The sequence below is a fragment of the Colobus angolensis genome, unplaced genomic scaffold (genome assembly GCF_000951035.1).
Source record: "Colobus angolensis palliatus isolate OR3802 unplaced genomic scaffold, Cang.pa_1.0 Scaffold362, whole genome shotgun sequence".
Classification (NCBI taxonomy): Eukaryota; Metazoa; Chordata; class Mammalia; order Primates; family Cercopithecidae; genus Colobus; species Colobus angolensis.
In genome coordinates, this window is record NW_012116955.1 from 2,211,385 (window position 1) to 2,238,180 (window position 26,796).

General features: G+C 40.0%; 2 pseudogenes; both read left to right on the forward strand.

Moving 5' to 3' along the window:
* Positions 1–24,846, forward strand: part of LOC105519953 — a 143,275-nt pseudogene extending 118,429 nt beyond the window's left edge.
* Positions 21,800–23,000, forward strand: LOC105519952 (annotated as a pseudogene).
* Positions 24,847–26,796: the final 1,950 nt, after the last annotated feature.

Consider the following 26,796-nt stretch of genomic DNA (forward strand, 5'->3'; position numbering starts at 1 on the left):
TGACGAGTTGATGGGTGCAGCACACCAACATGGCACAAGTATACATATGTAACAAACCTGCACGTTATGCACATGTACCCTAGAACTTAAAGTATAATTTAAAAAAAAAAAAAAAAAGCAGATGTTAAAAACCAAAAAAAGAAAGAAAGGCAACATGATATTGTTGTGAAGGAGCTGCAAGTAATCTTTCCATTATAACAGTCCTGGTCTTACCTTTACTCAAGTACAGAGGTTAGTCCAGGATTCATATCTGAAAAATGATATAATGAAATTGAATAGAGAATCTATTCATTGCATATGTTGGTTTCCCTAAGAAGTACAAGCATGGAATGATTTTAATTTTCTAAATAATGGCTATTAATTTTACCCTTTCAAAATCCCCTTTCTTCTGGGTAGCCACCTCCCTTAACAAAATCTCAATTTGAGTCCCATTCTTTTTTTCATCTTCTTTGGTGATTAAAGCCATCTTATGCACTGTGCAAAGCTTTCTTTCTCTCTTTTCTTCACCTTTAGCTGAGCCGTTGGTTCAAACTGCCTGGGTTGGGAAGATGGGGAGAGGTCTGTTCTCCCACTCTGCCCTCTTGCTCCCTCCTTTCATTCTTCTTTACCACCTCCCAACACACACATGCTCCTCACAAAAGTTTCAGTGGTGAGCAGTGGGTGAGAGATGGCATCCTCTTGCTTCAGTAGCCATAAGTCATAGGTGGCAAGTCTATTCTCCCTTTGTCTGTTCTTTGTTGCTGTACCTCTCCCTGTGGCAGGAACCTAAATGCTGCCTGTCTCAAGGGGATATATTTGCTGCCTTCCAGAGGATGCTCAGTGTATTAGTCCATTTTCACACTGCTGATAAAGACTTATCTGAGACTGGGCAATTTACAAAAGAAAGAGGTTTAATGGACTTACAGTTCCATGTGGCTGGGGAGGCCCCACAGTCATGGTGGAAGGTGAAAGGCATGTCTCACATGGCAGAGGACAAGAGAAGAGAACTTGTGCAGGGAAATTCCCCTTTTTAAAACCATCAGATCTTATGAGACTTATTATCACGAGAACAGCACAGAAAAGACCTGCCTCCATGATTCAATTACCTCCCACCAGGTCCCTCTCACAACACGTGAGAATTCAAGATGAGATTTGGGTGGGGACACACCAAACCATGTCACTCAGGGACCTCTTCCTGCATAGTACACGCCACATGGAAAGTCACTGAGGTTCAGAGGTCCTGCCTCTTCCTCACCACCCTTATCCACTAAAAACCCTTATCCACTAAAACGATGGCCCATCCACACTTTGTTATGGCTTAGGTTCCCTCACCCAAAGAGACATCACTCTTGGAAGCTCCTAGCAAGATAACTTAAGCCCTGCCCCCATTGGCAGTCTTTTCTTGACCACAGGGAACACCCTATCCCTTGGGTTTCAAACACTGTGAAAGTAGACTGTCTCCTGCCCCACACCAGCACCCTCGTACTTCTGCCATCTCTCTCTAACTCCTTCCCCTCACATGCAGTGCTGCACATTCTGATGGTTTCAGGTTTAGGAGCACAGTAACTTTCAGAGAATAAACTGTGTTTCTAACTACAGAGAGAAGAATAGACCAAACCCCTCAATCTTGTAGAAAGTAGAAGGAACAAAACAAATACCTTCTCTTCCCCAAGGCAAAAAGAGGAAGAAGATACCATTGCCACTGGACAAACTGCATTTCCCCCAAAGTCAGCTTCTTCCCCCACTCACCCTGGTAGACCTTTTCTTAATAAAGGCCTTAATTGTTGTGCCACTCTCAATGGGGTAGGGTGGGGGACACACATTGGGAGGTAAGCCCTCTTTGGATTTGGCCCTAGAGAATTCCACAATTGTTCTCAATAGGGTGGGCTCTCCTATAACCCCTTAGCCACAGCAGGATGGCCTCCAGGGTAGATCACCAAAAGGCTCTACACACACCCTGCATGAACCTATTCCTTACACAGCCCTCTGTGGCATGCTGCAAAGAATTCCTGTGTGGATGGGTGTACAGTCTGACAGGGAATACCAGACAAGTCACTGAATAACCATAATAGAAAAAAATAGAAGAAATTCCATAAGGAAGTCAGAGACAAAGATCAAAATTAGATTGTCCTGTACCGAGTGCTGCTCAGTCACCATTTTCTCAAACTCAAAATAGAGGATGAGATTTCCCCAGCTGTGGGATCATGAAAACACTGGCATTTGTTCTGAGCCTTGGAAAGAATGAAGAGTTTAAACTTGTAGACTTAGGTGGGGAGGCAATTAGAAGTGACACATTTTTCTGGAGACAGTAAATCACAAGGGGTAACTTGTTAACTATTATTAAATACAGTCTTTCTCAACTTCCCTGATTATATAAATCGCTAGGGGCACTTGTTAAAAATACAGATTCCTAGCTCCACCCTAGATCTCTGGATCAGATCCAGAGGAGACAGGGAATCTGAATTTTTAACACACACCTCCTATCTGATTCTTATAATGAGGTAAGTTCATTAGTAAGAAATACTAATAAAAGATCTAAAGTCTTCAAGTAAGCAAATTATTACCTATCTCACAGGACAAAAAAAAGAAAGAAAAATGGACTATCATTTATGTAAACAGTTTGGTGTGGAATAAGAAAGACTCTAATTGAAGGTTTCTAAACACTGGAATAGGGTTTTATGAGAGTTGGAATCCCCATCCCTGAAAAGCTTTTAAAATGGAGGAGATCACCATTTGCCCTGGAGGGGCTGGCACTAGGTGGTGAGCAGAGAACTGAACTATTTGGGGATCATTTCGGGAGTGTGAGAAACTGAAACGCACTCAAGCCAGTATGAACAAAAAGAGTACATCATGAAGACACACACAAAGGAATCTCAAAGAGGCCAAACAGAGGAACCCGAGCTGGTCTTAGGGAACCCAGAAAGTCACCAGGTACCTTTGCCCTTCCTTTCCCTCTCTCTCTCTGGGACCAAGTGTGCTCTTATGACTGCTTCTCTCTGCACATATACTTAATTCTCTTCTCTCCATAGACCAGCTTCTCAACTTAGTCATTCATATACTAAGGGCAACATGATGCCTTAGATACTCAGAATGAACTGATACAGTCTCCATGCCCGGGTTCCATATTCCTCCAGGTGACAAGATCTGATTGGTCCATCTTAAGTCTCTTGCCCACCCCAATCTAATCACCTGTGGATAGGAGGACTCTTTCCTGGCTGTGTGTGTTCCAGGGACTAAGAAGAGGGTATCACCGGGAGAAAATGGAGAACCTCTCATATAAGAATAGATCAAATTATTCTTCTGTTGTCTTAATTTTATATTTTACTTCAAAAACAGTAATGTTTTTAGTTCCAAAATGTATTCTCTTAAGAATTGCCCATCTTGGTTTTGTTTTGAAACTCTTATGAAAGGAACACTTTTTTAATGCCACTGAGAAGGGCTTGTAAACAATGAATGACCAGATGCAGAATCTTCTGAGTCATCTGAACTCTTACCTAAAGAATTTCTGTGTCTACAAACTCAACCCCAGGAGCATTTGCTGAACTTCCTCAAACTTATGATAACGAATCTCCGTCATCTTAAAACCCATGAACTTCAAGATAAATTCAATGTGTGCTTTTGATTAACTATCACTTAGCTTATCTGAATATTGACTAGTTATCTGAAGTCCAGAGAGCTGTTTAAAAAAGCTATTGCAGTCCTTTCTCCTTGAACAAGAAGTTTGATTTTTACCCTTGGTACATGGAACTTGACTCCAGTAGTTCCTCCACTTGAGCTTGTCTTGTCAATCTGGGTCCCTCAGGGATTCAACACTAAGTTTATTCATAAAGTCAGTTTTTCTTGGCTTAAATAGGAAAACTGCTGTCCTTGTTTCCTGAGGATAAGAGACATGAACAAAGAACCAGATTATCAAACTGAAGAACAATTCTATCTAGAGGCTCTTGTAGCATCATCAATAGAAGCAGAGGAGCAGTAATCCTAAGTATGTCTTGCCTCACCATGCATGCAAAATCTCCAGGCTGTAAACACCCATCCTCATTTCTTTTCCTCTGCTTCTAATAGGCCCAGTTGACTCCCTGCTCATTCACTCCATCCTCCTCTGCTGCCTCCTCTCAGTCATGGGTCTCTTCCTAGTCAGGGGTTCCCACTCCCAGAATATGAATTACAATTGCCCAATGACTACTGGATTTATAGGGTTCTCTACTTTTACCGATAGGATCATTTTAGCATCTTCTAATACTTTGAGGCTTTAATACAGAAACAGGCAGGAGGAAAATACTTTCCTTTATTAGAACATTTCACAGAGAAAAGTCAGCGAAAGAAATTTCATAAAAGACCAGAAGCAAAGGAGGTATTCAGTTTGTTTGTTTTGGTTATCGTTTTGTTTTGTTTTCGTTTTTGAGATGCAGTCTCACTCTGTTGCCCAGAGTGGAGTGCAGTGGCACGATCTCGGCTCACTGCAAGCTCCGCCTCCCAGGTTCACTCCATTCTCCGGTCTCAGCCTCCCAAGTAGTTGGGACTACAGGCGCCCGCCACCACGCCTGGCTAATTTTGTTTTTGTTTAGTAGACACGGGGTTTCACCATGTTAGCCAGGATGGTCTCAGATGGCTCTCCTGACCTCGTGATCCGCCCACCTCAGACTGCCGGAAGTGCTGGGATTACAGGCATGAGCGACCGCGCCCAGCCAGTTTGTTTGTTTTTTAAAGCTCCACTTGTTGCACCCTGACTTCCAAAGCTTTGAAAAGCTAACAAATTATTCATCCTAAGCTACCAATTTTCCAGAGTTCCTCTCACCTGCAATCAGGGTTAGTCTTGAGCATAGATTCTGAAAAGGGTATATTTGTCACTAAGAAAAAGACGCAAATTGAGAAATGCTGTGGATGTATAAATTTCTGGGGGAGAATATAAGAAGATAGGCTAAATATCAACTGTACATAGTTCAATGTAATGGATCGTTTAGATAGAATGTGAAGAATAAGCCTCTCTGGGCTGGCATAGAAGGAAAGACACACACCCAAACAAAAATAGGACACCTCTAAAAAATCAAACAACATACCTCTTTAAAAAAAAAAGTTTTTAGATTAAATTCATGTAACATACAATTAACCATTTTAAAGTACACAATTCAGTGACATTTAGTGCACTTGTAATGTTATACAACCACTCCCTCTCTCTAGAAAAAGAGAACTTTTTCATCACCCCAGAAAATCATACCATATCATTCTCCCTTTCCCCCATCCCCAAGGAGCCACTAATCTGCTCTCTGACTCCATAGATTTGCCTATTCCAGATTTATCATATAAAATGAATTACACAGTATGTGATCTTTTGTGTCTGGCTTCTTTCATATCTTTTTTTATAATATTTTAATGTGTTAGCATCATGTTTTCAAGAGTCATCCAAATTGTATGATGTATCCATACTTCACTCCTTTTTTTTTTTTTTTTTTTTTGAGTCGGAGTTTTGCCCTTGTTGCCCAGTCTGGAGTGCAATGGCGCGATCTCGGCTCACTGCCACTTCTGCCTCCCGGGTTCAAGCGATTCACCTGTCTCAGCCTCCCAAGTAGCTGGGATTACAAGCAAGCACCAACATGCCTGGCTAATTTTGTGTTTTTAGTAGGAACGGGGTTTCTCCAGTTGGTCAGGCTGGTCTCAAATTCCCAACCTCAGGTGATCTGCCTGCCTCGGCCTCCTAAAGTGCTGGGATTACAGGCATGAGCCACCATGCCCATCCTTCACTCCTTTTTATGACTAGATCATTATTCCATTGTATATATGTACTAACATTTTGTTTATTCATTTATCTATTGATGGACACAGGTTGTTGAATAATGCTGCTGTAAACACTGTATACTAGTTTCTGAGAAGAACACCATTTATTGCGATCCTTAAAAGAAAGGAAAATACATTTTTAAGACAGCAACTCAGCACCCATTCTTCTACAAGTTGTAGCATGTGCAGTGGTACAAACTTAAAAGATGGCCCAAACACAGGACAGGAGAAAACCTGAATGGTTTCTTAGCCATATACAAAATTAGAAAACTCTAGGAGATGATATTCACACCTCAACACACTTAAAGGGGAGCCCATGTGCCCAGATAAAATCAGTGGGGATGAAACTGACCACACTTCTACCAAGAAGCAGAAAGCTGTTGTGACCAGCTTCAGACATGATTGAACAGGGGTATTTCCAATGATTGATGAATTAACACCACTGAGAAGTGAGCTTTTCTGATGACGTGCCCAGAGGCAGGCATAGAGTGCCTCTGGGAAGAGAAATTTAGAAACACTGTCCTTTTTTCTAAGACTTTTTGTTGTTGTTTGGGGTTTTGTTTTGTTTTTTAAGAACTGCACAGCTGCAGAAATTGTGTGAGCATTTTGGGACTGTCAAACTCCCATCTAACTTTGTGAAGAATTCTTCTGAGTGGATCTTATTGGTTTCAGCTGGAGAATCCACCCCCACCCCACTAGCAAAAAGCCACATGCCCACCAAGCACTGCCTCTCTTCTCCTGCCCTGAAGTGATCAGAAAGCAAGAGTTCACCATGGGAGAAAACATGTGGAGTCAATTTGTGCCTCAAGTTAGTCCACAGCTTTCCACAATCTACAAGGTGATAAGGTGGGGTTGGCAACATCCCAATAGGAACAGCAGCCCAGAGCACTTCTCCTTTGCTAAGGGCATTTGTGCCTCTTTTTCTTTCTGGCAGGCAATGGGTTTGATTTTTCTAAATGTTCAGTAGAAGACTGTTCAGATTTTTCTTTCTACAACTTTCTGGAGCTTCAGCAGCACTAACTGAATTCTATATCAACATGCACAATGGAAAAATATTACTGGCACCAAATACATAAATAAGGACTATTTAGGGAAAGGGGTGGGGTGGGAGGTTGCTGGGAACATCTGCTCCTGCTCACAACATTCAAGCCGGCCCACCTCGAAGCGCCCCCCCAACCCTGCTAGATCTTGATGCTCTGATGTTCACAAAGCAGCTCAGCTCTCCTCCGAGTCACCATGTCAACACTGGGGATCCAACCAAGTGTTGAAAAGCAGTGTGGAGACCTCCTTCAGGCATAGTTTGGGAACAGCGGGAGCAATCACTTCAGCTCTCTTTGCTCGGACACCAAATGTGAGTCTTTGCCAACTCCTTGGCTTTGAGGAAGACTGTTGCTGGATAACATTTCCCATGTTGGAGATAAACTCTAAATTCTTCCAGGCCATCATGAAGGAAAAATTCCTGACGATAAATAAATCCAGCCAAACAATCTTCACGTTAGGAACACTATGACAACTTCCTTGCCATTAAAATGCAGTTTAAAGGGGGCATTTCTACAGTGATTCCCCAGAAACCGTGTGTGTGTGTGTGTGTGTGTGTGTGTGTGTGTGTGTTCTGGAGTAGGGAGTCAGAGTTCATGTAGACCTCAAGATAAATATGACTTAAAATTTCAGTGTACCTCTTTGTATTAAGATTATTTTCACTAAGATGCCAAAAAAAGGAAGACCACTGAGGTCCCTGACTTTTTAATTTGGTAAAAACACATAACATAAAATTTGCCATCTTAACCATTTTTAAGTAAACAGTACAGTAGTGGTAACTATATGCACATTGTTGCTCAACAGATTGCTAGAACTTTTTCATCTTGCAAAACTAAAACTCTACACCCACTAACAACTTTCCTTTCCCACCCCTACTTCCCAGTCCCAGGGAACCACCATTCTACTTTCTGCTTCTAATGAGTCCCTGGCTTTTAAAACTGGAAAGAACTTAAAAGCCATCTAATAAACCTTCCGCTCTCAGCTAAGTAACTTGAGCTGTGGAACGTTCAAGTGACTGGTTGGCCAGTGAGTCATGGAGCCAGGATTCAGGCCTCTGCTGCCCAAACCCAGCTCTGTCCTCTGTGTAGCATTATATCAGTAATAATATTATGGTTTTAGTTGTCTCCCATCATCCAAATCAATGTTCATTTACATGCAAAGAAATCATTTTGCAGTAATCAATATTATAAGCATCAAATTGCAATTCCAGAAATACTTTGTAAATTCAGTAAGACAGTCAAAGAAAATTTATGTCTATCACATAATCCTCCCCACTCTGCTTAGGTTTGAGGTAACAGTATACAATTCTCATAGAGAGTCTGGAATAAGCTCTGTGTTAGAATTTAGATTTAATTTAAATATTAAGCATTGCGCCTAGATAATTGAAAACTCTGGAGAGAGTTCAAGTACATAAAAGGTGGGAAAGGTTTTTTACGTGCAATGGAGTCACAGTAAGTACAAGAGGAAAACAATGTGCTGATCACAGGGTGGTTAAACATCAGAATGGATGACCCAGTAATGCCATGAACTCACCTTTTCTGAAGGTCATTAAAATCTGTTTCCAGATTCTCATCAATGTGACATCACTGAAGGAAACCCTGGTATTTCCTTGCCAGGCTTCAATTCTATGACACTAAACCACCAGGATTTTCATAGGCTATCTTAGAGGTCCAGGGATGGGCTGAAAAATACATCAGAGGGATCATCTGCAGCCTGGTGGGAGCTTCATCTCTTGGGCAGAAAAGAGATTCTGAAAATATCCTGTATTGAATTTCACCTTTGTCTCAGGATCCTCATAGTCTACCTGGGTGACATCCCTAGAAGGCAACAGAAGGTTGAGTCCAAAGCTTTGACACCAGGAAGGCTTAACTTGCTTTTGTAAAATCACAAGCTTGAGCTGACACTGAAACTCCAAAAATGAGTCTCCTAGTTCTGTGGGCACAGTAAATGAACACAGGACAGAGAAGCCACTGAGGCATACCAAAGCCATTGAGGGCAGCCATGAGATTCATGGGGAGGAGTTCAGACTGCAGAAACAGGATGTCTGGTTTTGAGTCTCGCTTTTGGCTTTAGGCCTCTGGGCAACTCATCAAACCTCTCTCTGACTCAGTTTTTTTTTTTTTTTTAGATTCAGAGGAACATGTGCAGGTTTGTTGTATACCTAAATTGCATGCCATGGAGGTTTCAGGTACAGATTGTTTCAACACCCACATAATAAGTGTGGTACCCAATAGGTAGTTTTTCAGTTCTCACCCTCCTCCAAACCTCCACCCTCATGTAGGCCCTGGTGTCTATTGTTTGCTCTTTGTGTCCATATGTACTCAATGTTTAACTGCTACTTATAAGTGATAATATGTGGTATTTGGTTTTCTCTTCCTGCATTATTTCACTTAGGATAATGGCTACATCATGTTGCTGTAAAGGACATGATCTTTTTCTTTGTTTATGGCTGCATAGTATCCCATGGTATATATGCACCACGATTTTTTTTGTCCATTCTACTATTGATGGGTGTTTAGGTTGACTCTACATCTTTGCTATTGTGAATAGTACTGTGATGAACATATGTGTGCATATGTCTTTATGATAAAATGATTTATATTCCTTTGGGTATATAGCCAGTAATGGAATTGATGAGTCAAATGGTAACTGTGCTTTGAGTTCTTTGAGAAACCCTCAAACTGCTTTGCATGATGGTTGAACTAATTTACATTCCTGCCAGCAGTATTTTTTCTCTTTTCTCTGCAACCTCGCCAGTATCTGTTATTTTTTGACTTTTTATTAATAGCCATTCTGACTGGTGTGAGATGGTATCTCATTGTGGCTTCGATTTGCATTTCTCTGATTAGTGATGTTGAGCATTTTTTCATATGCTTATTGGCCACGTGTGTGTCTTTTGAGAAGTGTTCATGTCCTCTGCCCTCTTTTTTATTTTATTTTATTTTTTTAGACAGAGTCTCGCTCTGTTGTCCAGGCTAGAGTACAGTGGCATAATCTCGGCTCACTGAAAGCTCCACCTCCCAGGTTCACGCCATTCTCCTGCCTCAGCCTCCCGAGTAGCTCGGACTACAGGTGCCCGCCACCACGCCCGGCTAATTTTTTGTATTTTTAGTAGAGACGGGGTTTCACCGTGTTAGCCAGGATGGTCTCTATCTCCTGATCTCGTGATCTGCCTGTCTCGGCCTCCCAAAGTGCTGGGATTACAGGCGTGAGCCACCATGCCCGGCACCTTTGCCCTCTTTTTAATGGAGTTGTGTTTTGTTTGTAAATTTGTTTTAGTTTCTTATAGATTCTGGATTTTAGACCTTTGTCGGATGCATAGTTTGCAAATATTTTCTCCCATTCTTTAGGTTGTCTGTTTACTCTGTTGATAGTTTCTTTCACTGGGTAGAAGCTCTTTAGTTAAGTCCCACTGGTCAATTTTTGTTTTTGTTGCAATTGTTTTTGGAGTCCTTGTCATGAAATCTTTGCCAGGTCCTATGTCCAGAATAGTGTTGCCTAGGCTGTCTTCCAGGGTTTTTATAGTTCTCAGTTTTACATTTAAGTTTTTAATCCACCTTGAGTTGATTTTTGTATGTGGTATAATGAAGGGGTCCAGTTTCAATTTTTTGCATAGTCCATCTCAGTTTTCTTACCCATAAACTGAAGATGATAATAGTAACTACCTCACAGGGTTGTGCTGAAAATAAGGTGAATTAATAGATCTAATTCACTTAGCACAGTGCCTGGCTAATCATGAGCACTCAGAAAAACACCAGCAGTTATTATTAATAATCCATTCTACAATATGCACTGTGATCTTTTTACTCTTTCTACCACTCTCTCCCTCTTCTTCCTTTCTTTGACACCTTCTTTCCTCTTATCACCTGCCTATGCCCCCACTCATTCCCATGGGCAAGATCAATCTTACTTTTGGCAATTTGAGGGACAGCCAAAAAAAGGACTCTTCTGCTATAACATAAAATTTCCTCTAAAATATAATTAGACATTCAGTCCTCCAAATAAATAATCACTTTTTAATGTAAAAGTCATGGCTTTTAATAATACTTAATAGCCAGTAAGTTATTAGCTTTACTCCTAATCACTCTGGCACATCCTCTTATAATTCTATCTGTCTGAAATTTTCTTGTTTACTTAGTTTAGTACAGTTCTTCTCCGCAAGCTCTGTAAAAACAGGAGCTTTACTATCTTGTTCACCATTATATCTCCAATCCCTACAACAGAGTCCAGCACATAGTAGATGCTCAATAAATATTTATCAAGTGTTGAATTGCTGAACTACTTACTCTCTTCCAAAATTTGCCATGCTGTTCACCCTCTGGTTCTCTCAATATGCTGTTTCCTCTGCATGGATTTCAAAATTCATTCCAGATATTCAGTGACTGCCTACTATGTATTTCCCTGGCCCACTCCTGCCAGTTCTCCAGGGCTTAGCATGAGCATTTTGTCTTCCACAGGGCCTTCTCTGACCCACCCAGGCTGGATCAGTGATCTTCCTACCAGCTGCTGCAGTGCCCTTACCTGTCCCACTCCCAGCTTTGCATTCCTGAAATCTTCAAATACCCGCAAAGCCCTAAATATAATAGATTGTCTACTATAAAATTTGTACTGGAGTAGATAATAACAAAACTGAGTTCTAACATGGCTGGTGTGTATGTATGGGGTGGAGGAAGAGTCTGCAGAGTGCAGTCACTTCTGTGACCCCCCCACCTCCACACACCGTGCTCTGTCCCTCTGCAAAATTCTAAATGGCTTCATGTCAGGCCTTGAGGATAACAGGAGAAGAGTCAAAACCATGAACACCAAAGGTGTGGCTGTATCTCTGTTAGGTTTCCTATGGTAATAATTCTTTGAAGAGAGAAACTGTCTTCCTCACAGTTTCCCTACACTTGGCCCAATGTTGAAAAGTGTCAGAGCCTCCACTCTGTACATGAATAAATGAATGTGCTAATTTATATCAATTTAATTACTTTCAACTATAAAATTCTGTTTTGTTTTTGGTTTTTTAATCAAATTTTTGAATCAATTGGATGATATGTTTGTCCCATCTCAATGACACAGTGTTTAAAAATAAATGAAGATTTCTTTCTAAATATTCCTTCTCCAAGATGAAATGATGCATTTAAGCCAGAAAATCCAGAAATTACATGGGCTCAGAATGGAATTCCAGACACTTCATCAGGCTCAACTCTGACCTCAAATCAAGACACTAGGTGTTGCCACGTCACCACTCACACACTTGGGTCAGGCCGTTGTCCTGCATTTGACATTAATTGCACCTCCTGGACATACATGCTCAGGTTAAAAAGTTCTGAATGTGTGACAGAGTGACAGAGCAACTGGCAAGCACAGGCCAACATCAATATATTTAACCAGGGCAAGTATGGAAAAGATCTGGATGCTGGTTCTGAACTAGCTCCCTGGCCCCAACCCCAATGATAATCCAATAGCTTTGAGCCTTATTTCTCAAGTTAAGTCAGGCCCAGAGGACATTTTGAGAACCTCTATTTGTGGGAATATGCCCTCAGATACCCATGGGAATAGGTAATAAAATGGGGTAAGACAAACATACCCAGTTTTATTTCTAGACTATATCATCAAAACAGAAATAGTCTAAAGTTGACAAATTTTCTCAACTGTACCATAGCAATGATTTATACATCCTGTAATCTTAATATTGCCTCCAAATGTGTGAAAGAAGAGATCGTACCATTTCAAGACATTTAATTTTTTATGTCAAATAAGTTACTCATTGTATCAAATTCCAGCCAATTAGGGACCTCACCCTGATATATATCTGTACAACACATCCTCCTTTAAAATACTCTATTTCATTGCTCAAAAAGGAAAATACACTGGAATCATTTTGTGACAAATTTAGACATGTTGGGCAACAAAATATGTAGATGGCTGCTTGGTATGCAATTAAAATACCATTGGTGGGAACAACTGGCTCTGGCAATAGTAAAAGGAAATACACTGTTCCCTTCAGGAAAACAATTCCAGTTGACAGTCTCACTGAGCAAAATGAGATGGAGATCTCAGCATGGCTCCTGATAAGAGGTCCACCTGACCCCCATTCTGCACTTGGGGAGTCAGAAATACTTTTGGAAAGGAACCAAAGAGAGTTGCACAGCCTTCGCACTCAGAGTTAACAGACAACACACAGCAGAGCTCCTCAACTCTGCACACTCTGTTGGTGCAGCCCTATGGGAAAGAGTTGCAAGAGCGGACCTCAGATCTGAAATCACAAGCACTCCTCTCAGTGTCCTAGAGGGAACACATTTTAGCAAAAATGAACTAGAAGTCATCAAGAACATGTCACACCTCCAAGAAGACCTATGGTGTAGTTTCTAGGGATATACCTGCCCTCTTCATTGTACTTTGAAAATTCCAAAATATCAGTTAAGCTTCCCATTTAATAATTTTTTAAAAGGTCAGTTTATTCCCTACTTTAACTAGGGTGAAAGAAAGTCTTATCTCTCAGTATTGCCCTTTTTTAATAGAAAACACCAAACATGAGCAAAAATAGGGAGACTAATACAATGAACTTTTCATTTATTACCTAGCTTCAACAATTATCAAATAATGGCCAAACACATTTCTTCTCAAACCTTGCACACTCCCCTCTGCCAATACTGGCTTCCCTAAGGCAAATCTCAGACATCACATAATCTCGTCTGTAAATATTTCAATCTGTAACTATTTCCAACTGCATCTTTGAAGGATAAAGGCTCTTTTTTAACATGGCCATTAACATAAATAAAAACTGAAAAATAATTCTGCAACACCAACAGATATCAAGTCAGTAATCAAACTTCCCTGATTGTCTCATATTTTTCATTGTTTGTTCAAATCAAAATCCGTGTATTGCAACTGACACGTGTCACATCTCAATATATAGTCGTCTTTCTTCCCCTATCTCTGCCTACCTGCCCCCCCACACACACACATACACAATTTGTCATTGAAGAAACCAGGCTTTTTTCCTGAATAATTGTTCACATACAGGATTTTGCTGGCTGTATCTTCGTGGTGTCATTTAATATATCCCTCCTCCCCTGTTTTTTCCTGAAAACTATTTGTTATGTATAGAGGCTTGATTACATTCAGGTCTGACTTTCTGACAAGATACTTCATGAGTGGTTAAATATGGGGATCAGGGGGCACTTTATATCTGGCTGTCTCTCTTTTTGTGATGTTAGTAGCCATTGAAGATCTTCCTGGATTGTCTCATTAAAGGTTGCAAAATGGTGATTTTCTCCATCTATCCTTTCTTTTTCTGTTATGAATACTTATTTAAAGAGATATGTTTCATCATCAGCTATTTGATTATCCTGAGGTATGGCTTGTGAAGAAAAGAAGATAAAATTGTCAATTATTTCCCTTTATCACTTTTCAAAACAATGAGTTAGTTCCCTAGCATCCTCAAAAGGATTTTTTGTTTTTATTTCTAAGTATCATTATGAACTCATGAATTTTAAAGCATTTTGTATAATTTGATTTATTTCAGTTATTAGTTTACCGTTTATTGGTGCTCAAATTGTCCCATTTTTAACCAATGACAATCTCTTCAAGTTGTCTCTTGAGTTCTTTTCTCAGGATCCCATATTCTTTAATTAATCCCTTGCTTTATGCTATAATATGTTTCAGGCTCATCTTGTACATTTTCTATTACAGACCTGGAGTTAGATAGTTATCTAAAGAACCCTAGTTCTTTTCACTGGAAAAGGTATTCAGAACCCACAATGTGAGGGCTAGCTTTCTCCGTGCTACTGGATTGGTCATTTTTTCTTGAGATTCTCAATAGACAAAGCTAGAAAATATGCTTTTTGAGATAAAGTCTTGCTATGTCACCCAAACTGGGGTGCAGTGGTGTGAATGAGGCTCACTGCAGCCTCTATCTCCTGGCCTCAAGAAATCCTTCTGCTTCAGCCTCCCAAGTAGCTAGAGCTACAGATACATACCACCATACTCTGCTATTTTTTTATTTTTGTAGAGGTGAGATTTCTCCAATTTGCCCAGGCTGGCCTTGACCCACCCTGGGCTCAAGCAGTCCTCCTGCCTCAGTTTCCCAAAGTGCTAGGATTACAGTCATGAGTCACTGTGCCCAGCCCCTACACAATGTTTTTTTTTTTTTTTTTTGAGATAGGGTCTCACCCTGTCACCCAAGTTGGAGTGCAGTGGTGCTATCATGGCTCGCTGCAGCCTCAACATCTCAGGCTCAAGTGATCCTCTTGCCTCAGCCTCCAGAGGAGCACCACCCTACCTGGCTAATAATTTTTAAATAAAGGTGGGGGTTCCACAATGTTTCCTAGGCTGAATACTGATATTTTGTATTTAAATGTACAATAATAGGGTTTTTACTTAACTTCTTTGATTTTATATTTATATCTTTTTTCTCTTATGCTAAAAAATACTAGTTAACCATAAACATTTATGTAATTATTCTCTTTGTTTTATAATCTACATGCATACAAGTTTCAGAATAACAGTACTATTATTAAGAACACAATAACAATACATAGCCTAGATTTTGTATGGATCCTTATAGTCCTTAAGTGTATATACCACTAGGGATATATTGTAAAGTATTGGGTTTTTAAGTCTCTTGGAATAGACCTTGATGTGGTGATGTCATCAACTTGATACTCAATTGGATTCATTGGTTTTACTTTTTATTTGCTATTTTATAGATTTATTTTTAAATTTTACTTTATTTCATAACTACATAAAATATATACATAGTTTCACAGTCAAATCTACAGATTCAAACATAATTTAAGTGACTTTTTTCATTTTTGAGTATCCTATTATTCAAATTTATATTAGACTATATGTATATATATATATTCCTTTCTTTGATCACTTTTCTTATCTTTGCTTCTTTCACTTAAAAATATATTAACAATATATCCTAGTGATCATGAAAGTATATAAACATACTCACTTACTTTATAGTTTTTTTTAGTTGTATAGCACTCCTCATTTATTTGTATAACTACATAGCACTCCACTGAGTGACTGTTCCAAAATTCATTCAACCAGTCCACTGTTATGGACACAGGTTGTTTCTAACCTTTTGGTTGCAAACATTACATTAACAAATTGTTTTGTGCCACATTTGGGTATCTCATTTGTGTCTTCAGGATAGATTTCTAGAGGTGAAATTGCTTGGCCAAAAAATAAGTACATACATAATTTTGCTAGATATTGTCAAAAGTCTGCAATAGTTTACATTCCCACTCAAAATGTCTGAGTACTTATTTCTCCACAAACTGACAGAATTTAAAGTAAAACTTTTGAATTGTTTCCAACATGATAGTTGAGGTTGTATCTTAGTATAGTTTTAATTTACATTTCTTTTATTATAAATAAGACTATCTTTGCACATTTCTAAAGGCTATTTAAATTGCTGTGAGTTATCAATATGTCATTAGTTTTCCTGTAGAATTGCTGGTCTCTTTTTGTATTTAGAAGCCCTTGAAATAATAGAATATTAATCCTTTATCTGTGCTAGAAGTTGCAAATATTGTGCCAGCTTGCTGTTTTACTTTATCTGGGGGGCAGGGGCACAAAAACAATTTTTTGTTCCATGTTTATCAACTTATATTGCTTATATATTTTGAATCAACATAAAATTTTTTTTCTCATTCCAAAGTTATAGAGAAATTCATCCATGTTTTTATCTGATAATTGTACAGGTTCATTTTTATGGCAAATCTCAAATACCTTTAGAATTTATCCTGATGTGTATCTTTTTCCACATGGCTACCCTGTTATCCTAATACTTGTCTATTTTGGATTTCATCTCCCACCAAAATAAAGTAAAAACTAAATCTAATCATGAGGAAAAATCATAGAAACCAAAACTTGAGGGTCATTCTTTAAAATTACTGTCATGTATATTTTTACATTAAAAAAACTTTATTTTTGGTCAGGTGCGGTGGCTCACGCCTGTAATCCCAGCACTTTGGGAGGCTGAGGCAGGCAGATCACAAGGTCAGGAGGTTGAGACCATCCTGGCTAACATGGTGAAACCCCGTCTCTACTAAAAAAATACGAAAAGTAAGCCAGGTGAGGTGGCGGGTGCCTATAGTCCCAGCTACTCGGGAGGCTGAGGCAGGAGAATGACCTGAATCTGGGAGGCAGAGCTTGCAGTGAGCTGAGATTGCGCTACTGCACTCCAGCCTGGGCAACAGAGCGAGACTCCCTCTCAAAATAAAAAAAAAATTTTAAAAATTAAAAACTTTATTTTTAAGAGCTATTTTATGTTCACAGCAAAATTGAGAGAGAGGTATAGAGATTTTCTTTATACCCTGTGCCCCCACACATGCCTAGCCTCCCCTAGTATCAACAGACCCTCTCCCTTCAGAGTGGTACATGGTTAGAATAGATGAATCTACATTGACACATCATTACCACCCAAAGTCCATATTTTTAGATTAGAGTTCACTCTTGGCATTTGCATTAGTCCATTCTCACATTGCTATAAATAGCTACCTAAGACTAGGTAATTTATAAAGAAAAGAGGTTTAATTCACTCACAGTTCTGTAGGCTTAACAGGAACCACTACTGGAAGGCCTCAGGAAACTTACAATCATGGCGGAAGGCAAAGGGAAGCACCTACCTATTTACAAAGGTGGAGCAGGAGAGAGAGAAAGAGACAGTAAGGGGGAATGTGCCATACTTTTAAACCATCAGAGATCTCAAGAGAACTTCATCACTATCACCAGAACAGCATGGGGGAAATCTGTCCCACCATGACCCAATCACCTCCCACTAGGTCCCTCCCCTGACACATGGGGATTACAAGTCAACATGAGATTTGGGTGTGGACCCAGAGCCAAACCTTATTAGTCTTTCATATTCCATGATCTTGAACAAATGAATAATGACATGTATTCATCATTGCAGTATCATTCAGAGCAGTACCACTGCTCTAAAAATCCTGTGTGCTCTATTTATCCCTCCCCTATCCCAATCCATGGCAACAACTGATCTTTTTATTGTCTCCATAGTTTTGCTTTTCTAGAATGCCACATACTTGGAATCATACAGTGTGTATCCTATTCAAATTGGCTTCTTTCCCTTCGTAATATGCATTTCAGTTTCCCCCAGGTCTTTTCACGGCTTGATAGCTCATTTTTTAGTGTTGAATAACATTCTATAGTCTGGATGTGCCATCTGGCCTGCGTTTTCCAAAATATAGCAATATAGGAATGGAAAAAGATAAAGAAAGGCAACTAAAGAGATATGACAAATGAAAGCAATATATGGTTCCAGTTTTCATATTGTACTTGTGGGGGCAGGGGGGCATGTTGTAAAGGACACTGTCGGGAGAATTGGCAGAACGAGTATATGGGTTGTATGTTAAAGTGTTATGTCGATATTGAATGTCCCAATGTCCCAAAGCTGATAATTTGCTGCACTGTGAATATATATGAGAATATTCTTGCTCTTAGGAAATATACGCTGAAATATCAACAGGTAAAGGGGCATGATGCATACAACAATTCTCAAATGGTTCCAAAACTACATAAAATATGTGTGTGTGTCTGTGTGTGTCTGTGTGTGTGTGTGTGTGTGAAGAGAGAAAGAGACAGAGAGATAAAATAAATGTGACGAAATGTTTAAAATTGGCAAATCTTGCCAAAGATTATTTGGGAGTTCTTTATACGATTCTTGCAAGTTTTTCTGGTAACTTTGAAATTCTTTCAAACTAACAAAATAAACAAAATTCTATCTTTTCTCCTACTGAACTCAGATGCTGCTTGTATCACATTCTCCATACCCATATTCTGTCCCATTCTCTGTGAGCAAACACTACACTACTTTAATTATAGCAACTTTATAATATGTTTTGAATATTTTAACTAAGTTTTAAACAATATCTGAAAGAATGTATCCTTCTCATTGTTCTTCTTTTTCAGGGTTTTCCTGTATATTCTTCCTTCTTTGTTCCTTTTTATAGAAACTTATGATACTCTTATTGGAATAATATTACATTTATAGATTAACTTACAATTGACAACTTTGTGATGTTTAGTATTTCTATCCAAAGCTTGATATGCATTCCCATTTGATGAAGTCCACTTTTGTGTTTTTCAGGATGTTTTATAGTTTTTCTTTACTGCGTTTTGACACTTTGCTTATTTTGCCCTTATAAGTGCAATATTGTTTCTGTTATATCTTATAACAGGTTTCAATATACCATTTGAGTTCCCAAATAAAAAGTTTTTAAATCATTTTACAATTATTCTAAGGCAAATATTTTCTAGCCTGCTTTTGGTATCTTATTATTGCTGGTTGTGTTGTGAAATTTTCAAAACAAAATATACTATCATTCACTTTAATTAATATTGCAAAGACAGGCTATGGTCAGTACATGGGGAGATAGAAATCCCTGAATTCCAAGAGTTAAACTGGTTGAAAGCAACACATGGCAAATGACCTCAGTAATCTGCAGAAGGCTTGTATCTCCATATCAAAAACCAAAGGAAGAGCACTGGAAAAAATAATTTAGTCTTAATGAAACGTTAACAAAATCTTTAATCTTGTTAGTGGCATCAGCGTACCTGAAGAAAGCATATGTGAACTAACTCTTTAATTAAACGTTAAGAATTTGTCAAGGCTTGTTCAGTCCTGTAAAGTAGGAAAATAACTGAATTATTAAAAAAAAAAAAAAAAAGGAAGTCTGAGGACTAAAGAAAAGCCCTCCAAACAAAGCAAAATTCTTTATGTTTCTGTATCTCAAGTCTGTGCTTCCATACCTGCCAAGCAATTTTCGGGGAGTGAAAGCATTTGCCAACTTTCAGGTGTCCAGCCTCCCCCAGGGATATTTCTCACTGAAAACAAACCAATTCACCTGTGATGTACACATCAGTCTGTAGCGAGCCTGAGGGCAACAGAGTCATCAGGTCTGGATGACCTGAGTGCCGCCAGAGGCTTCCTCAGGTGCTGACTTCTGCCTCTCAAACTGAACGCAAGCCATACTGGACACCTGAGGGAGATTAAAAACTATAGAATCAAGTGGGTGAAGGATATGAACAGACACTTCTCAAAAGAAGACATTTATGTGGCCAATAAACATATGAAAAAAAGCTAATCATCACTAGTCATTAGAGAAATGCAAATCAAAACCACAGTGAGATACCATCTCATGCCAGTTAGAATGGCGATCATTTAAAAGTCAGGAAACAGATCCTGGAGAGGATGTGGAGAAATAGGAATGCTTCTACACTGCTGGTGGGAGTGTAAACTACTTCAGCCATTGTGGAAGACAGTGTGGTGATTCCTCAAGGATCTAGAACCAGAAATACCATTTGACCCAGCCATCCCATTACTGGGTGTATACCCAAAGGATTGTAAATCATTCTAATATAAAGATACATGCACTCGTATGTTTAGTGCAGCACTATTCACAATAGCAAAGACTTGGAACCAACACAAATGCCCATCAATGATAGACTGGATAAAGAAAATGTGGCAAGATCGAAGCTGCCTCCCCATCTCAGCTGGTGGGAGGGTGGGGGAGAGAGGCGGGGAGAGGAGAAGGCCGCGATGGAGGAAGAAGGAAGTGGCAGAGGAAGAAGGAAGCGGCGGAGGAAGAAGGAAGCGGTGGTGCTGCTTACACAGCAGCTCAGGTGGCGCCCGGTTCCTGGAAGTGTCAGTGCAGCACAGTAGTTGGTGCGGATCATGCAGAGCTCGTAGTTAAATTAAGGAAGAATAAAAGAGATGAACATCTCTTAAAGAGAAGGAATGTACCACACGAAGGTATCTGTGAAGACTCTGATATAGATGGTGATTACAGAGTGCAAAATAACTCTCTAGAAGCTATTGTTCAAAATGCTTCAAGTGATAACCAACGAATTCAATTAAGTGCAGTTCAAGCTGCCAGGAAGCTTTTATTCAGTGATCGAAATCCACCAGTTGATGACTTTAAAAAATCTGGAATATTGGCCATTTTAGTCCATTGTCTTGAAAGAGATGACAATCCTTCTTCACAGTTTGAAGCTGCATGGGCTTTGACAAACATTGTATGTGGAACTTCTGAACAAACTCAAGCAGTAGCTCAGTCCAATGCTGTGCCACTTTTCCTGAGGCTTCTCCATTCACCCCATCAGAATGTCTGTGAGCAAACAGTGTGGGCATTGGGAAATATCATAGGTGATGGGCCCCAGTGTAGAGATTATGTCATAAGTCCTGGAGTTATGAAACCTTTACTTTCCTTCATAAGTCCATCTATTCCTATAACATTCTTAAGAAATGTTACTTGGGTTATGGTCAACTTATGTCGCCACAAAGACCCACCACCACCAATGGCAACCATTCAGGAGATTCTTCCAGCCCTTTGTGTTTTAGTTCATCACACAGACGTAAATATATTGGTAGATACAGTCTTGATCCTCTCTTACCTTACTGATGCTGATAATTAACAAATACAGATGGTAATAGATTCTGGAATAGTTCCTCATTTGGCTTCCTCAGCCACCAGGAAGTTAAAGTTTAGACTGCTGCACTTCGAGCTGTGGGCAACATTGTTACTGGAACTGATAAACAAATACAAGTAGTTTTGAACTGTGATGCCCTTTCACACTTCCCAGCACTCCTGACACATCCCAACAAGAAAATTAATAAGGAAGCAGTATGGTTCCTCTCTAAAATCACTGCAGGAAGTCAGCAGCAGGTACAGGCAGTAATTGATGCCAATCTTGTACCAGTGATAATACACCTTTTGGATAAGGGGATTTAGGCATTCAGAAAGAAGCTACTTGGGCCATAAGTAACTTAAAAATTAGTGAAAGGAAATATTAAGTGGCTTACCTTATCCAGCAAAATGTTATCCCACCTTTTTGCAACTTGTTGACTGTAAAAGATGCAAAAGTGGTCATCCGCAAAACCTGAGTCGTGTCCTCTCACTCTCCTCCCCAGAAAGCATGAACTTCACCACTCGCTCCACCTTCTCCACCAACTACCGGTCCCTGGGACGCCTGGACAGTGAGCAGCATGGCCAGCATCTATGCACGCACCAGGGGTTCTGGTTCCCAGATCTCCCCGTCCCACTCCACCAGCTTCCAGGGCAGCATAGGGTCCAGGGATCTGTCTGCGGGGATGGCCGGGGGTCTGACAGGAATGGGAGGCATCCAGAACGAGAAGGAGACCATGCAAAGCCTGAATGATCTCCTGGCCTCCTACCTAGACAGAGTGAGGAACCTGGAGATCAAGAATTGGTAACTGGAGAGCAAAATGCAGGAGCCCCTGAAGAAGAAGGGACTCCAGGTCAGAGACTGGAGCCATTACTTCAAGACCATCGAGGAAGATCTGAGGGCTCAGATCTTCACAAATACTGTGGACAATGCCCACATCGTTCTACAGATTGACAATGCCCATCTTGCTGCTGATGACTTTACAGTCAAGTATGAGACAGAGCTGACCATGTGCCAGTCTGTGGAGAGCGACATCCATGAGCTCCACAAGGTCATTGATTACACCAATGTTACTCAGCTGCAGCTGGAGACAGAGATCGAGGGCTCAAGGAGGAGCTGCTCTTCATGAAGAAGAACCATGAAGAGGAAGAAAAAGCCTACAGGCCCAGATTACCAGCTCTAGGTTGACTGTGGAGGTAGATGCCACCAAATCTTAGGACCTCACCAAGATTATGGCAGACATCCGGGCCCAATATGACAAGCTGGCTCAGAAGAACCGAGAGGAGCTGGACAAGTACTGGACTCAGCAGATTGAAGAGAGCACCACAGTGTTCACCACACAGTTTGCCGGGGTTGGAGCTGCTGAGATGACACTCATGGAGCTGAGACATACAGTCCAGTCCTTGGAGATCGACCTGGGCTGCATGAGAAATCTAAAGGCCAGCTTGGGGAACAGCCTGAGGAAGATGGAGCCCCGCTACACCCTGCAGATGGAGCAACTCAGCGGGATCCCGCTGCACCTGGAGTCAGAGCTGGCATAGACCCAGGCAGAGGAACAGGGCCAGGCCAAGGAGTATGAGGCCCTGCTGAACATCAAGGTCAAGCTGGAGGCTGAGATCGCCACCAACCACCGCCTGCTGGAAGATGGTGAGGATTTCAATCTTCGTGATGCCCTGGACAGCAGTAACTCCATGCAAACCATCCAGAAGACCACCACCCGCCAGATAGTGGATGACAAAGTGGTATCTGAAAATAATGACACCAAAATTCTGAGACATTAAGCAGCAGAAGCAGGGTACCCTTTGGGGAACAGGAGGCCAATGAAAAGTTCAGAGATCACACCTTATACAAAAATTAATTCAAGATGGATTAAAGACTTAAATGTTAGACCTAAAACCACAAAAACCCTAGAAGAAATCCTAGGCAATACCGTTCAGGACATAGGCATGGGCAAGGACTTCATGACTAAAACACCAAAACCAATTGCAACAAAAGCCAAAATTGACAAATGGGATCGAATTAAACTAAAGAGCTTCTGCACGGCAAAAGAAACTACCATCAGAGTGAACAGGCAACCTACAGAATGGGACAAAATTTTTGCAATCTACCTATCTGACAAAGGGCTAATATCCAGAATTGACAAGGAACTCAAACAAATTTATAAGAAAAAACAAACAACCCCATCAAAAAGTGGGCAAAGGATATGAACAGACACTTCTCAAAAGAAGATATTTATGTAGCCAACAGACACATGAAAAAATGCTCATCATCACTGGTCATCAGAGAAATGCAAATCAAAACCACAATGAGATACCATCTCATGCCAATTAGAATGGCAATCATTAAAAAGTCAGGAAACAACAGGTGCTGGAGAGGATGTGGAGAAATAGGAACACTTTTACACTGTTGGTGGGAGTGTAAATTAGTTCAGTCATTGTGGAAGACAGTGTGGCGATTCCTCAAAGATCTAGAACTAGAAATACCATTTGACCCAGAAATCTCATTACTGGGCATATACCCAAAGGATTATAAATCATGCTACTATAAAGACACATGCACATGTGTGTTTATTGCAGCACTATTCACAGTAGCAAAGACTTGGAACCAACCCAAATGCCCATCAATGATAGACTGGATTAAGAAAATATGGCACATATACACCATGGAATACTATGCAGCTGTAAAAAAGAATGAGGTCATGAAGCTGGAAACAAAACTATCACAAAGACAGAAAACCAAACACCACATGTTCTCACTCATAGGTGGGAATTGAACAATGAGAACACTTGGACACAGGGTGGGGAACATCACACACTGGGGCCTGTCAGGGCGTTGGGGGCTGGGGGAAGGATAACATTAGGAGAAATACCTAATGTAAATGACTAGTTGATGGGTGCAGCAAACCAACATGGCACATGTATACCTATGTATCAAACCTGCATGTTGTGTACTTGTACCGTAGAACTTAAAGTACAATTTAAAAAAAAAAAAAATTCAAAGGTCAAAAAAACAACATGCACAAGGTATGCAAGTAGTACTCAATGGACTAAGTAATATACTAAAAATGGCCAAAGAAAAGGCATAAACCATAGACTATTTATTTATTTATTTATTTATTTATTTTATTTGAGATGGAATCTCACTCTGTCTCCAAGCCGGAGTGCGGTGATGCGATCTCGGCTCACTGCAATCTCCGACTCTCTAGTTCAAGCAATTCTCCTGCCTCAGCCTCCTGAGTAGCTGGGATTACAGGCACATGCCACCATGCCCAGCTAATTTTTGTATTTTTAGAAGAGACGGGGTTTCACCATGTTGGCCAGGATGGTCCTGATTTTCTGACCCCGTGATCTGCCCAGCTCGGCCTCCCAAAGTGCTAGGATTACAGGCGTGAGCCACCACGCCCAGCCAGGCAGTCTTATAGAAGAAGATGGAGGGCTGGAGAAAATTAAACAACTTCAAAATCATGAAAATGAAGGCATCTACAAATTGGCCTGTGAGATCACTGATCAGTTCTTCTCTTCAGATGATATTGATGAAGACCCTAGCCTTGTTCCAGAGGCAATTCAGGGCGGAACATTTGGTTTCAATTCATCTGCCAATGTATCAACAGAAGGGATCCAGTTTTAGAAAGATGTTGTGGAAGTTAGGTACAATGCAGCACTGAGATATATATACACACACACATATACGTATATACATATATATGTGTATATATGTGGGTATATATATAAATGTTTGATCCATCAAGCTTGGCTCATGGGATCTGCTGCTGCATTAAATGGGGAAATAAAATGTGAAGATTTCATTTGAAATCACAGAAAATACCCAAATGAGGTCAAGATGGAGAATGGGTGCAAGTGAGAATGAGTGGCAAAATGTAATGGAAACTTCACATGAATGCTTATTTAGGTTGTTCAAAGTAAAAAGGGCTACGGGTCACAGATCATCAGTGCCTGAGAAAGAACACTGACTTACTTTATATCAGTTGAGGGGAAAGAGTAGTACTGTCATCTTCAACCTTGTAAGCATAAACGAGAATAGGCTGCCCATATAAGTCAAAGGAAAATGAGCCCAGGCCTTGCTATGAAGCAATGTGTGAATGGACAATGTTGAATGAATGTCTGGCTCAGTGATGGACAGCCAGGTTCATCTTTAAGATCTAGGGCTCATGCCTCATGAAGCAGACTCCTAGTCCTGGGATGACTGTGTATGAGAGTTTGGTTGTAGAGCTGTGTGTGAACTCATGTGAGCTTGATTCACCTTCAGGGGCTGATAACAAACCTAGTAAATCATCAAAATGAGATCATAAGTGTTAATGTACAGTGGACATGAAAACAAAGACTGGTTTAGCAGCAGACATTGGTTTACTCTACAGCCTGTGTTTTCTATTTCCCCCTTTTCCACCTCCTTCTCCCCATCCCTTTTTTTTTTTTTTTTTTTTTTTTTTTAGTTTTTTAGCTTCATTTACCTAGTATGCATTTTTTTAGTTGCTTCTTAAGTCAGGAAAGTTTTCAGGAAGGTTTCCCTGTGCATTTGCACCAGATGAATGTTTGATGCTATGAAAAACTGTCCATAGCATCAAAATTAATTTGCGGAGATTTTTGCATAAAAAAATCAAACATTTCTCTCAAAATAGACTGTGTTGCAGTACACAAGTTGCTGTAATAGTACAAAACAGTAAAATGCACTTAAAAGGCCATCTTTTTCATTTTCAGAAATAACGTAAAGATGTTTGCATGAGGTAAATCTACAGCCTAATTGATTTTAGATTTTGTTGAGTCCTGTAAAGAAGAAGAAAAAAGAGTTTCAATTGTGGTAGAATACCAAGCTGTGTTTAAATGTTACTTGTTTCCAAACTTTGTTTTCTATGAAAATGACATGGAAATTTCTAAAATGGAATTTGGTGTATATGTACTGCTGAATAAAGACCAATGAAGAGGTTTGAGTAGATGTACAAATCAAATAATGGTTTGAACACCTTTAACAGTATGCCTAATCTGCTCAATTATTTTTGAATCTTTTTTATTTTAGATGTAGACAGCCATGAACAATCTATTTTGAGCCACTTTAGGGAGAAAACTTTGTATTTTTAAAACTTGCGTAAAACTTATGCAAATGGTTTTTATAAATTGGAATAATACCTCAGTTTTGATGTTATGCACACTAAATTAAATGTGACATAAATTAATTTGTACAAAAAGAACTAGGTGGCTCATTGTAAAAAATCCTGTGCCTTACCCTTTGAGCATAAGTGTTGCATGAACAACAGATTGCTACAAGAAACACACCAGGGGGTATACCCAAAGGATTATAAATCATGCTGCTATAAAGACATATGCACACGTATGTTTATCGCAGCACTATTCACAATAGCAAAGACTTGGAACCAACCCAAATATCCATCAATGACAGACTGGATTAAGAAAATGTGGCACATATACATCACGGAATACTATGCAGCCACAGAAAAGGATGAGTTCATGTCCTTTGTAGGTACATGGACACAGCTGGAAAACCATCACTCTCAGCAAACTATCACAAGAACAGAAAACCAAGCACCACATGTTCTCACTCACA